The sequence below is a fragment of the Jatropha curcas genome, chromosome 11 (genome assembly GCF_041381405.1).
Source record: "Jatropha curcas cultivar XTBG-Jc1 chromosome 11, XTBG_Jcur_1.0, whole genome shotgun sequence".
Lineage (NCBI taxonomy): Eukaryota > Viridiplantae > Streptophyta > Magnoliopsida > Malpighiales > Euphorbiaceae > Jatropha > Jatropha curcas.
Window position 1 is genome coordinate 10509442 of NC_143161.1, and position 16649 is coordinate 10526090.

At 31.5% G+C, this 16649-nt stretch overlaps 2 long non-coding RNA genes across 3 annotated transcripts; both read left to right on the forward strand.

Moving 5' to 3' along the window:
* The first annotated feature begins 4635 nt into the window (after nt 1-4635).
* On the forward strand, nt 4636-6798 carry LOC149492553 (uncharacterized). 2 transcript variants are annotated; one of them, XR_016318933.1, is made up of 3 exons: nt 4636-5016; nt 5683-5748; nt 6464-6798. It is a non-coding gene; the product is annotated as an uncharacterized LOC149492553 (long non-coding RNA). The 2 variants fall into 2 exon arrangements; XR_016318932.1 differs by lacking the exon at nt 4636-5016 and having other exon boundaries at nt 5609-5748.
* A 4397-nt stretch (nt 6799-11195) lies between these two features.
* LOC149492554 (uncharacterized) lies at nt 11196-13484 on the forward strand. Its single transcript, XR_016318934.1, has 3 exons — nt 11196-11702; nt 12369-12434; nt 13150-13484. It is a non-coding gene; the product is annotated as an uncharacterized LOC149492554 (long non-coding RNA).
* Nucleotides 13485-16649: the final 3165 nt, after the last annotated feature.

Sequence of the window (16649 nt, forward strand, 5' to 3'; positions counted from 1 at the left end):
ATTTATATAAGGATTGCAAATTTTTTGAAATAATGTGAGCCTGATATATAATAATGTTTCAGAGAGTTTTTAGCATTTTGCTTCTAGTCAAAACGCCATATCTATTGATTACATCCTTCCGTAACGTAATTTTCATACTTTTAGAGATTAATAAACATTTAATTAAACATTAAATCACATAATGTTTAGCGTCTTATATTTTATTTTTTACAGAATCTTATCCATTGTTTTCCTCATATTCTTAAGTCTTAAATTTAAGTATTTACTTGTTATAACTTTCTTTGAGTTTGATACTCTTGTTATTTATTTAATTTTTCTTTCTCAAATTTAAACAAATATGCAATTGTCTTAAACAAGGATAAGAGCATATTGCCAAAATCAAATAAAAATTACAAGAAATAGTTTTTCCTCATCTTTTCATTTCAATTCTATAAGAAATAGTTTATCATTTTTTTATTAATGAGTTCACTTCAGTTCTTTAAAATTTTAAGTTAACATTTAAATGTCCTTTTTTATTATTTTAATTCTATCAGCTAATTAAACATCTATTTTTACTAAACCCTTTTGCTTTAAACGATTGTATAAACGGCTAATAGCTAACATTTAACAACTAATAGCTGCTAAAATAGCTAGAAGAGCTAATAACTACTATAACAGTTAATATTGCTGAACATATCCTAAATTAAGCATACGATTTTTCAATCAATGTTGTATCAAGTCCATAATTTTATAATTATTAACCTTAATATCATACCAACAACCCTCTTACACTCAAGGTGAGATTATGAACGTTAGCTTGAATTTGCTTAGTAAGTCAAGGAATCAATTAGAAAGATAAGACTTACATATTGTTTGGATGAAGATTATTTAATGGATTTGGATAGTAAAGTGAAGGGAGATTATTTAGTCGTTTAGAAAAAGAGTTTGAGGAAAGAATGATTTTTGAAAGTTATTTAAGGAGTTGGATTTAAACACCCCAATCTTCAACCCGCAAAATTGGAGTGCAAGCATAGTTAAAAGATTTAATTTTCAAAATTATACATAACTATATTTATAACTATTCCATGACAAGAGTATTTTCGTAATCTTTATATTTAAAATTAATTATCTTCTTGTCCCATCAAATTAAAGAAAACAACGTTATTGAACATTCATTTACTATACGTTCTCCATAAACACAAAAAAAAAAAAAAACATTGCTGTACATTTCCATACCATACTTTACTATGCCTTACTTTCATGATCTCTCCCTCCTTTCATCCAAACAAAAGTAGTGAAAATATTGATTGTTTGATTGGCAAATATAACTGAAATAATTGAAGGATTTTTTGAATAGCATGATAATGAACAAAATGATATTCCATCTTAATTTGTATAGTATGTCAATGGAAAACGTTACTGTGAGCAATTTGTATACCACTTTTATTGCCGCAAGGATTGTGACTCCAGAATAATAATTGGTGAAGCCAAAGTAGTTCAGATATAACATCTACAAAAGCATGACGTTTGGATTGTGTACTAGATTTCATACTGATAATTTATTTTTCGCTAGGCCAAGAAAAAAGAAAGTCATCCAAAAAGAAAGAGTAGGTGGTATAAAATGATGATATGTAGGATCATCTACCTAATCAACATTTGAGTAACCAGATAAATCTACTAGGTAAACGCATGAATAGATAAGACATCTGCCACACTATATTAATTTTAAATTAAGAAGCAAGAGATCAAACATGATAAATAAGCTAAAGTGTATAGATGGTTAACCCTAATTTTACGTCCTAATTGCATGACTAAGATCAAATAAATAAGCTAAAGTGTATAGATGGTTAACCCTAATTTTACGTCCTAATTGCAAGACTAAGATCAAATCTTAGGATTAGCAAAGTATTCTTTTTTTAGCCAATTTTTAAAAATTATTTACATGTTCTTTTCATTGAAATAATTATTTTGATATCAAACCTTTCTTTTTGGTTTATGAATCTTCCAAATTATATGCTTTTATCTCTTGATTTTCATGTCTAAACTTGATTTTCAAAAGTCATAACCAAAGTTTACGGACTAAAAAAATTTAATAGTAATGATAAATGACTTGAACAGAAATCACGATTCCATTCTATGACTCTTTCCAAGAACTTGCCTCACAAAATCAATCACTAAAGAAAATACAAAATAAATATGAAATAAATAGCATTACAAAAACCAAGTGATTATTATTTTGTATTTTCTTCTATCCTAGCGTAACGCCTTGGCTCCAGTCACTATAGAAATTGTCCGCTTTGCAACCTCACTGTTTTTGTTTCATAAATAGAATGAAAAATTTTACAAGAGCTCTTATATCCCAAGATTTCTCTCAAGTGAGTATGCTTAATGTCAGAATTTTCCCAACTCCCCAAGTCATTGTTCTAAAATGTGTCTCTAGTGATCAATTCTTCCATTTTCAATGTGAGATTTGATTTATTCATATGCATGCATTCCATTATCCTAGGTAATCTCACCATCCTAGAAGCCTGCCAAGAGCATCTCATTGCTCAAACCTCTTACTCTAATGCCACCCTCCCCATCATTAGATGACTTTCTCAGGTTGATTAAATCTCACACCGAAAATGGGAGAATTAATCAAAAGATGCGCCTTTTGGTGAAATGCCCTAAAGAGTTAAAAGAACTACGAGATTAACCCTTTTGTGATAATCTCATGGCAAGTTCTTCATTCCACTTACGGGACAAATGTGAGGTTTATGGTTAAAGCGAAAAATTCCTATAGTGGTTGGAGCTTCTAAAAGAAAATACAAAATAAATATGAAATAAATAGCATTACAAAAACCAAGTGATTATTATTTTGTATTTTCTTCTACCCTAGCGTAATGCCTTGGCTCCAGTCACTATAGAAATTGTCCACTTTGCCAAAAGCCTCACTGTTTTTGTTTCATAAATAGAATGAAAAATTTTACAAGAGCTCTTCCATCCCAAGATTTCTCTCAAGTGAGTATGCTTAATGTCAGAATTTTCCTAACTCCCCAAGTCATTGCACTAAAATGTGTCTCTAGTGATCAATTCTTCCATTTTCAATGTGAGATTTGATTTATTCATGTGCATGCACTCCATTATCCTAGGTAATCTCACCATCCTAGAAGCCTGCCAAGAGCATCTCATTGCTCAAACCTCTTACTCTAATGCCACCCTCCCCATCATTAGATGACTTTCTCAGGTTGGGTTGTCACAGGTTCACCAGTTTCTGCTTGGTTCGTCCTCATACCATATATCTACTAGAGGGGGTTCGACTTTGATATCATTAACACCCAAGCTCCAACCACTATAGGAATTTTTCGCTTTAACCATAAACCTCACATTTGTCCCGTAAGTAGAATGAAGAACTTCCCATGAGATTATCACAAAAGGGTTAATCTCATAGTTCTTTTGATTAATTCCCCCATTTTCGGTGTGAGATTTAATTCATTTTTTTGGCAATATTCTACTACCATAGGTAGCCTCAACATCCTAAAAGCCTGTCAAAAGTTGCTCATTACTTAGGCCTCTTACCTTAGAGCCACTTTTTACCCTCATCAGATTACTGCTTTCTTGGGTCAGGTTGTCACAACAAGTTTTTAAGCCATTCAGTAAATTTGACATTCACCATTAAGAATTGCTAAAGGTTATGACCAATAAGAACACTCTTCATTTCTTGAATCCAAATATTATAATTCGAGCCTTTTAGAACTGTCGCAATTAACTTTGCAAAATCCTATTTGTCCATTTTGAAGCAAATTTGGGCAAAATAAATATCAAACAAAAAGAAAAAAAATAAAAATTTTACGGAATTAGTGAGGCGAGTTAATAAGGTGAAAGATATATTGATTATAAGACTGTAATTTGAGCTAATCAAAGCCTCGCAATTGTTTGCAACATTAGATTAGGCGTTTAGAAGCAAATTCGGCAAAACATAAATGTCTAACAAAAAGTAGAAGATAAAAATTTTGCAAGGTTAGTGAGGTTGGTTAATAGGGAGATTTGCAATGTTATATGGGAGAGAATATTAGGCATCAGATGCATATTCGACATTCATAAGATAAATACTGTAGAGACGCAGATGTCTAACATGGATACATAGTCACACAAAATCGAACAAGATTAGAGATGATCACATCAAACAAAAGTTGCAAGTAGCATAGGGAGATAAAATGAAAGGACATTTGAAATGGTTGGTTCATGTGATACATAAACCCTCATGTGGCTCAGTTCGTAAGTGAGATAGATTGGTGGTGGAGGGTACTAAATAGAAAAGAGATATACTGAAACAACCCGAATTTTTTTATTTTCAAAGATTTTCCAATTAAATTTAATAAACCGACAGCCTGGAAATTTATTTCAATATTTTAATGCGAACACTGTGAGAAACCGAACCGAAAACCGACTGAAAAAGCCGAAAACCAAATGAAAACCAAAGATATGGGTCGAATCGAACCGAATCGAACCGGTTCGACCCAAACCATCTAGAAAATTCCATTTTTTTTTATCTCCAGCGCTGCACCTCTACTCGTCACCCTCACCAGCGCCTCAACTCCACTCCACCGACACAGCCACTGCGCCTCCTCCTCCCTTCTTCTTCTTCTTCTTCTTCTTCTTTCTTTCTTTCTTTCTTTCTTTCTTTCTTTCTTTTCTTTTCTCTCTTCTTCCCTGCGTCTGTCTGCGTGTGACTGGCGAGAGACAGCAGATCTATCGCGCGCCACCCAGCCCTCGCGGGCCACCTCGCCGCCACTCCACGCCGCCAGTCGCACCGCCTCACTGCTCCTTCGCGCGCCACTGCCAGTAGCTCCGCCCTCTGCCAGATTGCGCAGCGCACAACAGCAGCACAGTCTCCACCTTGTCGCGCCACCACCGTGCCCTGCTGCTCCGCCACAACAGATCGCGCCTCTGCCGCCGCTCCAGCGTGCCTCCGACCACCGACAGCCACTGCTCTCCGATCCGGCACGCGTGAAAATCCCCGATCTAGCGAAATCCGACAAAAGATTATATTTTGGGGTAATAAAATTAATGCTACTAATTTTAGTTACTTAAATTAATTTTATTATTGTAGTTAATTAATTTAGTTAATTTAATTTAGTAATTGTGAGTAGTTAAATTAAGTTAATTTAATTTTCAGTATTGATTTATAATATAAATGTTGATTCACTTAAAATCCTTTGATTAATTTATTGAGGAATTTTGATGATAATATCATGAATGGAATGAAATGAAGAATTGAGAATTAAAGGTAATGTTGATATGGATTTTCGGATGGAGGATGAGAAAATTGAATTGATTGATTGATTGCCCGATGGATGGGCTGTGTGATTTGGAGTTATTAGATAAATTGTTGATATTTTAACAGGTGGAAAATCCAATTTTTAGGGGAGATGCTGCCGAAATTTCGGTAGAAATAAAATGAATTTCGGTAGCAAATAAAATTCATTATAGAAATTTAATTATTTATAGAGAGTAGAAAATAAAAGAAAATAAAATAGATTTCAGAAGAAATAAATAAAATAGAGTTCGGTAGAGAAATAAAATTTATTATAGAAAAGAAATTAATATCGAGATTAGATTACGTAGAAAAATTAAGAGTTTAAAATAAAATTCTAAGAGTGGTAAAGAAATGCTTTATCTGATGTAGTTACTTTTGTTTTGTGTCATTCTTAAATTTCTTAGATCGCCCGGGTCCATCTAGTGCTCCTCCAGGACAGAATCAAAGCTAGAACTTCGCTCTCCATCACTGTGAGTAATAATAAATAATGCATGTCAACACTGCATTTGCATAACATTACATTTTTATATATTTACATATTGTATTTTCTCAAAAATATTATGTTATGATCACTATAATTATACTTATGCATAATTGTGCATTTGGATGAAATTGGTGTATTATGATAAATGAATTGTTTGATTATTTGTGTTGTGTATATACTGTGCTCTGTTTGTGTGGAGTTGGGATGAAGTGGGTCACCCTGGGTTTGTGAGGACGGTCGATAAATATGGATCCTGATGAACTGATGAAATTGGACCGTCGGCCGGGTAAATGGGAGATCGGCGCCCCCGTGTGCACCTGATGAATTGATGAAATGATGTTGATGATATGGAAAAGAAAAGAGAGAATGTAAAATAAAATATTGAGAGGACTGGTCAAGTGAGGATTAGACCGGTCGGCCAGATATGGGGGATTGGCTCCCCGGGTGCACATGTTTGAGAGGATGGGCTGTTTGAGAGGACGGCTCGTCGGGGGTTTAGGTGACGCCACTGACTAATTTCCACGTGATGTGATTATTTGAAGGTGATATTGTTTGTGGGTGCTGATGTAATGTCATATGGTTGACTGTTGTGTGTTCATTCAGTATAGTAGGGTGCATTTTGCTTGACTGTATGTGGTGTGTATTATTTATTATTATTCACTGAGTTGCAAAACTCACCCCCTTCTCTCCAAACCTCCCAGGTACTAGGAAGCAGTTGATCCGACTGAAGCTCTGCAATCTTCTCCGCAGAGTTATAAATGTAAACTTTATATTCTTGATATTTAATTTTGAATGTATAAATTATTCTTTTATCAGATTTTTTTTTGGACTCCGCAGTTATAGGGCTGTGTATTTAAATTGGGCCTTATTGTTAGCACTACGCTATAAATTAATTATTGTGCAATTAACTGTAGGTAAACTAGTAAGCCCTTATTGTAATTATGAGTTATTGTGAATAGGCCCTGGTTAAATTTTATGTATTATTTGATATTGGGCCAGATGTTTGAAAATTTTATAAAACTTATATCTTAAGTCATATGGGCTTACTGTTTTGTTGAAATTAGGAGAATCATGTAGACAGATTGAATAATTTAGGCTTACTACGGGCCTCGGGGGCCTTAAGCTTACCTGGGCCCTAGTGCCGGTCCGGCCCACGGAAATGGGTCGTGACAAAGGTGGTATCAGAGCAAAAGTTCATAAGTCTAGATGTAACTGCGGAGTAATTCCTGTCATGTCTTGACATAGTCTTTCTTGCTTTCCTCTTCAGCGTTGTTCGCAGTCAGGTTAAAGTCAAGTTGTTTAATAATTAAAATTTGTATCCTTGTCCTCTAGAGATGTGATTTAGCTAATGATGCTAAGGGGATGGTTTAAACGTAAACTAGAATCCTTCTATGGAATAAATAATATTCATATATAATTTAAGTAGGTAAGAAGATAAGTTATATAGGATTAATAAGTTGAAGTTAGATGATGAAAGTGTGCTATTTTTATTTAATACGTGTTGAATATGGAATACATATATAAAAATGCAGGAATGTGTGTATATGTGTGCCTGTGGAATTGAGAATGAGTTGCTAATTATTTATTAAGAGAACTAAATGGTTCGGATTTAAGGACATTAGAATCTATTTAAGTGGTGCCTTGAATTAATATATGTATTTGGTGATATTTACATGATGTTGGTTGGTGGAATTTATTATAATTATTGAGATAAATATTTTTCTGGATGGAATGGATATACATGATTTTTATAAGGTCTGAATATTGAAGGATTTGGTGTGATTTGATATGATAATGGTGATGAGTATTTTTCATAAAGAATAATATTGGTGGAATTATTATATGAAGTAAGTTTTATTTATGAATAATCCCTGCTTGGTAGAGCAAAGTGTATTGTTGTATTCATCAACTATTTTTTTTAGGGTGTGAATATAGGGAATAATATAAATTATTGTGGTTAAAAGAAAAGTAAATCGCGATTTTCAGTAAGAGATAAATTACTCTAATCTTTATGTACTTAGTGGTGGATATTGTGTGGCTTGTGGAATCTTATGGTTTATCTAATGGTATTTAGTCTTTTGATGTTTAAAATTTGATGTTTAAAATAATTGTTGCACACTCGATGGTATGTAAAGTACAAACAATGATTTTTATTCAATGGGGGATTCTATGATCCGAGGAACAATTCTATAAGGGAATCAAGGTAATTATGTTATGTAAATAGTGGGGCATGATGATTAAGTGTATTGATGAATGACATCAGACCTGGAGAGGTAATTATCCAATTATTGAATTGATGTTATACCAATGAAGTAGATAAGTAAGAATGGATCTAGTCCTGTTACTGAATGAATATTAAGAAAAGAATCAAATACATAAAGGTGAGGAATATGAATTAATGTGATTTAAATGAGGATAGCTAGTAATTAGAGGTTTGACAAATTAAGGATAATTGTTAGAAAATTTGATGCAAATAGGAATAATGATACATCAGAGGATCTAAGATAAAGATTTTTATATTTTGGGATTTCACGAGTGTAGGAAAAATTGTGGTTCGCGTTGATCTCACTATGCTTATACGAGAATAAATTTTAAGACAAATTGATCAAGAATTGATAAAAAGATTGACTAATAGTTAATAGGAGTATTTACAAGTAATGAAAGAGTTATGGACCTAATCTTAAGGACATTCAGGAATATAAAGGAATGTCTGGTAGAAAAATGATAAGTGGGGCGATGAGGTTGATCGTTTATAGAATTACGAGGGTGGTATATATAATTAAAGGATAGTTAGTATAATCTAGGAATTAATACAGTGAAAGTTTAGTATGTAGTGAGTGTATTAGACAGGATATAATTTAGATCCTAGTACATGTAGGATGTTTAATAAGTCAGACTAAGTCTATGGACCAAGTATAATAAAATAAAAGTAAAAGATAACAAAGGCAATTAGTGGTTTTGGGATTAAAACGCTATTATATTGGGGTGATAATTATATTAGGAAAATTATAGGTTGAATATAATTTGAACATAATTTGAATATAAAGAATAGAGGAGAATAATATTTGTATAATTGAAAAGTTTCTTGTTATATCTCATGGAGAATAGAGATAAGGTGGATATTAAGAATTTAAATGATCATGAATAGTAATTTGATGCGGTAAATAAATTTAAGATTTATGAAAATTTAGAAAATTAAAAGATGCTTTAGAATAATTAGTTTAGAATATGTAGTTAGAAAATAGTTTTATGAGTTATATTAATTGAATCCATATATTGAGCTTATAAATGTATTATGTACAAGTGATAAGTGTTATTAATACTAATAACTTGAAATAAGAGTTGATGAAGAATCATGAGATTCAGCTTGAGATGACGATGAATATGAATAAATGTAATGTCTTGATGCAAAGTAGTTAGAATAAGAAATTCCTATTACTTAGTGCATTTTTGTAAGTTACTTAGTTTATTGGATGGAGAAAGGGAGATATAATTACGCCTCTAGGGAACAGAAGGGTATCTGGAGTATTTTATATATCAATGAACTAACTGGGTTTTAATTTACTGTTCATTTGGAATATTGAGATTTGTGTAAGAATAAACAAGTGAATTTGGGATAATTTTAGGGAGAAGAATACACACAAGTATTCAAAAACTGAAAACATGAATTATAAGATTATCGGATGTGTTAACAAGATGGTCTAAGATTACATCTTCACTATACTTGAAGACCAACTTAAGTGTGTTAATATGGTAATTTATTAATTTAAAATTTGCTCATGGAATGATTGAGATATCAATTAGGATGAGAGTCATTCATATATGATTTGGAGTCGATGTAAAGCTATTCTGAATTTCTTAGCAATTGGTGGAAATTATGATTGAATGAATAGAATTGTGTTATAAATGGCAGTTTGTGACAGATCTTATGGTTTAAGAGAATACTTAATTAGTTAGGTCCATTCGAGGAATGGTACATTGCAACTCTGATGTTGAAGGATTCAATGAGGAATTAACCTTGTTTGGAGTAAAGAATATAGAGAGAACATAATTATGGTTGAGGATATTCCTAGATTGTATTAGGTATAAATTTTACGAATTTGGAGGTGATAGACAAACTTGGAGAGAAAGAATAACCCAATGATATTATTATCTGAATATTCTTAGGTATTCATGGGTAAGAAGAAACATAAAACAAAGGACATAGTTTAATCAGGAGTTGGATTATAGGTTTAATATCCTTAATCTCATACTTAGCTAGAGCAAAAGGCACTACTTGTTTAGGATATCTGGATACGTAGACCTAGGTAAATTGGATATAAAATACGGTTTGGAGAATTTTACATCTTGAGCAAGATAAAAAAAAAAAAAATGTTGGCTAGACTTCTTTATGGAGTTGAGTGTAATAGAATGGTGTGTGCATATTTTAGAAAATACATTAAGAATATTTGGCATGTCAACAGCTAACTTGACTAGTTGCATAAGTTCTTGTCATAATTAGTTAAGAAATGGTATAGTATGAATTCTCATTAGTAGGATTTGAAATGAGATTGTATATCTATCTTCGTTGGAAAATGGTTAAGTTGATAAATATGTGATGAGATTGAGATAGAAGTCAGGATCTCCTATCAGTTGATAGCAATTAGTTAGAGAAATGTCATGATTCTGTTGAAATAAGCTTGTGGTAGTGCAATGAATTTGTTCTCTTTAATTGGAAAGGATCGAATGGTACTTAATGGTAGAACTTGATAATAATAATAATAAGGATCCTAAATTGGAATAGTAGTAAATTTGGATATGTGGATGCGAGTATCAGAAGATTTAATGCTTGGTTTGTGTATGAGTATCTTATTGAGAAATGATCGTTGCCTATAATAGCTAGTGAGAGATAAATGAGGCGATACATCAATATAGGTCACATGATATATAGCTAATGAGAGTTATAACCCTTACTTGAGCAGAGGTTATGAGGAACTTAAATTCTTACGCTTAACAGTGAATACTAGAGTCGAATCTGTGCCTTGGGTTATGAATGTTTTACTCGACTTGACTTGTAGATATAGTACAACTCAAGTTTAAATTAACTATGGTGATAACTTTTAACAGTTGCATCATTATGTGAGAAGCACAACCACCAATGTAGTAAACAACTGTTGCATCCTAGTTTCTTATTATTTTCAAAATTCGAGGACGAATTTTTATAAGGGGGGAAGACTGAAACAACCCGAATTTTTTTATTTTCAAAGATTTTCCAATTAAATTTAATAAACCGACAGCCTGGAAATTTATTTCAATATTTTAATGCGAACACTGTGAGAAACCGAACCGAAAACCGACTGAAAAGCCGAAAACCAAATGAAAACCAAAGATATGGGTCGAATCGAACTGAATCGAACCGGTTCGACCCAAACCATCTAGAAAATTCCATTTTTTTTTATCTCCAGCGCTGCACCTCTACTCGTCACCCTCACCAGCGCCTCAACTCCACTCCACCGACACAGCCACTGCGCCTCCTCCTCCCTTCTTCTTCTTCTTCTTCTTCTTTCTTTCTTTCTTTCTTTCTTTCTTTCTTTCTTTTCTTTTCTCTCTTCTTCCCTGCGTCTGTCTGCGTGTGACTGGCGAGAGACAGCAGATCTATCGCGCGCCACCCAGCCCTCGCGGGCCACCTCGCCGCCACTCCACGCCGCCAGTCGCACCGCCTCACTGCTCCTTCGCGCGCCACTGCCAGTAGCTCCGCCCTCTGCCAGATTGCGCAGCGCACAACAGCAGCACAGTCTCCACCTTGTCGCGCCACCACCGTGCCCTGCTGCTCCGCCACAACAGATCGCGCCTCTGCCGCCGCTCCAGCGTGCCTCCGACCACCGACAGCCACTGCTCTCCGATCCGGCACGCGTGAAAATCCCCGATCTAGCGAAATCCGACAAAAGATTATATTTTGGGGTAATAAAATTAATGCTACTAATTTTAGTTACTTAAATTAATTTTATTATTGTAGTTAATTAATTTAGTTAATTTAATTTAGTAATTGTGAGTAGTTAAATTAAGTTAATTTAATTTTCAGTATTGATTTATAATATAAATGTTGATTCACTTAAAATCCTTTGATTAATTTATTGAGGAATTTTGATGATAATATCATGAATGGAATGAAATGAAGAATTGAGAATTAAAGGTAATGTTGATATGGATTTTCGGATGGAGGATGAGAAAATTGAATTGATTGATTGATTGCCCGATGGATGGGCTGTGTGATTTGGAGTTATTAGATAAATTGTTGATATTTTAACAGGTGGAAAATCCAATTTTTAGGGGAGATGCTGCCGAAATTTCGGTAGAAATAAAATGAATTTCGGTAGCAAATAAAATTCATTATAGAAATTTAATTATTTATAGAGAGTAGAAAATAAAAGAAAATAAAATAGATTTCAGAAGAAATAAATAAAATAGAGTTCGGTAGAGAAATAAAATTTATTATAGAAAAGAAATTAATATCGAGATTAGATTACGTAGAAAAATTAAGAGTTTAAAATAAAATTCTAAGAGTGGTAAAGAAATGCTTTATCTGATGTAGTTACTTTTGTTTTGTGTCATTCTTAAATTTCTTAGATCGCCCGGGTCCATCTAGTGCTCCTCCAGGACAGAATCAAAGCTAGAACTTCGCTCTCCATCACTGTGAGTAATAATAAATAATGCATGTCAACACTGCATTTGCATAACATTACATTTTTATATATTTACATATTGTATTTTCTCAAAAATATTATGTTATGATCACTATAATTATACTTATGCATAATTGTGCATTTGGATGAAATTGGTGTATTATGATAAATGAATTGTTTGATTATTTGTGTTGTGTATATACTGTGCTCTGTTTGTGTGGAGTTGGGATGAAGTGGGTCACCCTGGGTTTGTGAGGACGGTCGATAAATATGGATCCTGATGAACTGATGAAATTGGACCGTCGGCCGGGTAAATGGGAGATCGGCGCCCCCGTGTGCACCTGATGAATTGATGAAATGATGTTGATGATATGGAAAAGAAAAGAGAGAATGTAAAATAAAATATTGAGAGGACTGGTCAAGTGAGGATTAGACCGGTCGGCCAGATATGGGGGATTGGCTCCCCGGGTGCACATGTTTGAGAGGATGGGCTGTTTGAGAGGACGGCTCGTCGGGGGTTTAGGTGACGCCACTGACTAATTTCCACGTGATGTGATTATTTGAAGGTGATATTGTTTGTGGGTGCTGATGTAATGTCATATGGTTGACTGTTGTGTGTTCATTCAGTATAGTAGGGTGCATTTTGCTTGACTGTATGTGGTGTGTATTATTTATTATTATTCACTGAGTTGCAAAACTCACCCCCTTCTCTCCAAACCTCCCAGGTACTAGGAAGCAGTTGATCCGACTGAAGCTCTGCAATCTTCTCCGCAGAGTTATAAATGTAAACTTTATATTCTTGATATTTAATTTTGAATGTATAAATTATTCTTTTATCAGATTTTTTTTTGGACTCCGCAGTTATAGGGCTGTGTATTTAAATTGGGCCTTATTGTTAGCACTACGCTATAAATTAATTATTGTGCAATTAACTGTAGGTAAACTAGTAAGCCCTTATTGTAATTATGAGTTATTGTGAATAGGCCCTGGTTAAATTTTATGTATTATTTGATATTGGGCCAGATGTTTGAAAATTTTATAAAACTTATATCTTAAGTCATATGGGCTTACTGTTTTGTTGAAATTAGGAGAATCATGTAGACAGATTGAATAATTTAGGCTTACTACGGGCCTCGGGGGCCTTAAGCTTACCTGGGCCCTAGTGCCGGTCCGGCCCACGGAAATGGGTCGTGACATATACCTATGACCACATGGAATGAAGTTGTTGCAAAAAAATTACCGTCTCCGATATAAATGTAGATTTAGCTAGAAAAAAACGGAATGATTCATATAGCCAATCCCAAGTAGTTTAGAATTAAGGCTTAGTTTTTGTATTGTTATTATAATGAGACAGGTTAACAGAGCTAATTCGATTCAAAAACACAAATTTAAAGAAACAAAGAAAAGTAGAGAGAAGAAAACTAAGGAAGAATATTATTGGAATAACATATTAGCAAAAAAGAATTATTGTACCACTTAAAAATTTTTATACAAGGCTAAATATTTGTACAAGTAGAGAGAAAAAGAATAGAAAAGGAAAATAGTGGACACTGATTACAATAAATTCTATAATAATGTAAGGTTTTATCAAATACTATATCAAAGATATGATATTGCAATCAAACCTCATAATAATGTAAGTTTCCATTAATTACCATATAAAGTATATGATCATTGCCAATTAAGTGATAGTTTAGTTGATCTTCTCACTTACGTGAGGAATTGGAAGGTCTTGACTTCGAGTCTACTAGACCATAATTGTTTGTTTAATTGTTCTGGTGAGCCAAGGGGAAGGTTATCTCCTATTGTGTTTTCACCAATTATAAGGAACGTATTAAATATTATAAGAATATAATATTTTTAAAAATTTTAATTTTATTAGTTGAAAAAATAAAATAAATTTAATTTTGATTGGTATCTTAATTTTTTATTTAAATCTAAATTCTATTTGGCAAATTAAGAAACTATATTATGTACTAAATAAGGTGTATATATAGAGTAGGAATATAAAATCTACAAGGGTTTTAGTTTTATATATTGAAAAAATAAAAGTAATTTAATTTCAATTGGTTATATTACACTATATAAGATACATATTAAATATGGTAAGAATATAATATATTTAATTATTATATTTAATAAACCTTTAATTTAATTGATTATAATAATTTTCTACAAATAACTTATTCATAAAAATAAATGTAATTTTATTATTTATCAAGAAAAATATTATAAAATTATTGTTTCATATAAAATAGAAAATAAAATTCACTACAATATACATAAATATTAGCAAACCATGTAGTAATAAATTGAAAGAATTTTTTTCTAAAAAAAAAAGCAAAAAGTAAAAAGAAAATTAAATGATGCTCTAAAAAAATGATTTATTTATTAATTATTATAATAGCTAATACTAGTTTCTCATATTTAGTAAAATAGACAATTTATAATATTAAACGATGTATGAAAAAATTAATTTAATTAAAATTAAATTGTTATAAAAAAATTTAATATGTTAATAAGTAAATCTATTTTCATGAAAATTGGGTTGTCAAATCATAAATAATGTTTTATTATCATAAATATATTATTTCTTTAATGAGTTATTTACTTATTGAAATTCATTTTTTATACTAATTTTTATTTTGTAAATATTTTTAGATTTTTAGTCAGATAAAAATGCATTATATTATAAAATATAAATTAATCAAAAATTATATTATATATATTTAAATTAATAACAAATTGATAAAAAATTATGAATAAAAATTAAATTTATAAAAATCAACAAGTAAAAATAACAATCGTTTCACAAAACTAGTACCATATCAAATCTGTAATCTTGTAAAATTATTGATTCCGATATTATGGTAACAATTAAGGTATTTTTTAGAGGTTTAGAATAATAAAGTACTTTGAACAATTTTTTTTTAATAATACATATTTAATCACGTTTGCTAATGGTGATGTCATATAAAGTAAATGTTAACCTTATCAAATATATACATCCTCTTAACGATAAGAATGTATAAAATTATCCTTGTAATTTATGAAAAAAAAATTTTATGGCGCTCTAAGAGAGTGAACTATTATATCCTTAAAGTTACGAATTTTGCTAATATTGTATCCCTCTCTATATTAATAATAATTTTTTTTTTGATATTTTTGATATTTATGTGCATGATATTCACTTAATATGTCGTCAGTGTAATCTTTGAACAACAACTTTTCATATTTTTAACTATGTATTAAGTGTTTAATTGATTTAATTTTAAAAATTTAAGTATTCAATAGAATAATTTTTGCAAGTTAAAGTATTTAATTAATACAAATTTATAAATTGAAGTGTTCAACATGTCAAAGTAAAAATTGAGGGTACCACAAAGTTTTTTTACGTAAAGTACAAGGATGAACTTATGCATTAAACCTAAAAACAATACGAAGAAAATATGAAGGAAAAAAAAAAAGCATGTGAAGAAAAAAAAACTTTCTTTTAAACATTCGTTGATTAGGGTATAAGACATATAATTTTTAGTATAGGCAAGAATTCTTGTAAAACAAACTCTAAATTTATTTCTTTTTTTTCAAAATTTGTCACAAAATAATTAATAAATACTCTGATTTGAAAAATGAAAATCATACCAATAAAGTGAAAGCAAACTCAAAAGATTTAAAACTGAATCTCAATTGCTAATTTGTAAATTTTTTCAAGCAAATCTGCAGTGGTTTGGATCTATGCATTAAATGAAAAGCAAGGTGGTGGTTATGGTAACGTTATGGGGCAAATATGCAGTGTTGAAGGGGACAAAAGACTTTGAAATTGCAGTGTTGAAGACGGTAATGGAAGTTTGGACCATCGCTTCAGTCTTCCATTGACCCATTCACTCTCTGCCTACTGTCCATTTAGTATGGTCCAATATAATTTTTCACTCCATAATTTTTTGTTTTCTTTTTAGTATATCTTGTATTATTTTAAATTAATCGGAGCCAATTATATTAAATTTTATAAATATTTGCATAAAATCAAATTTCCTTAAAATTTATAAATATGTAAATAAAAAAAATTCACCCTAAGGTTATACTGTCCAAGCTCCTCTTGTGTACATCTAATCCATGTTTACATTCTCTCGATAAAATTTTAATTCTTTTACATATTTATAAATTTAGTTGATTAGAGTCCGATTGGATTTAATCTTACAATCTCATAACTTTTTGATAATTTCAA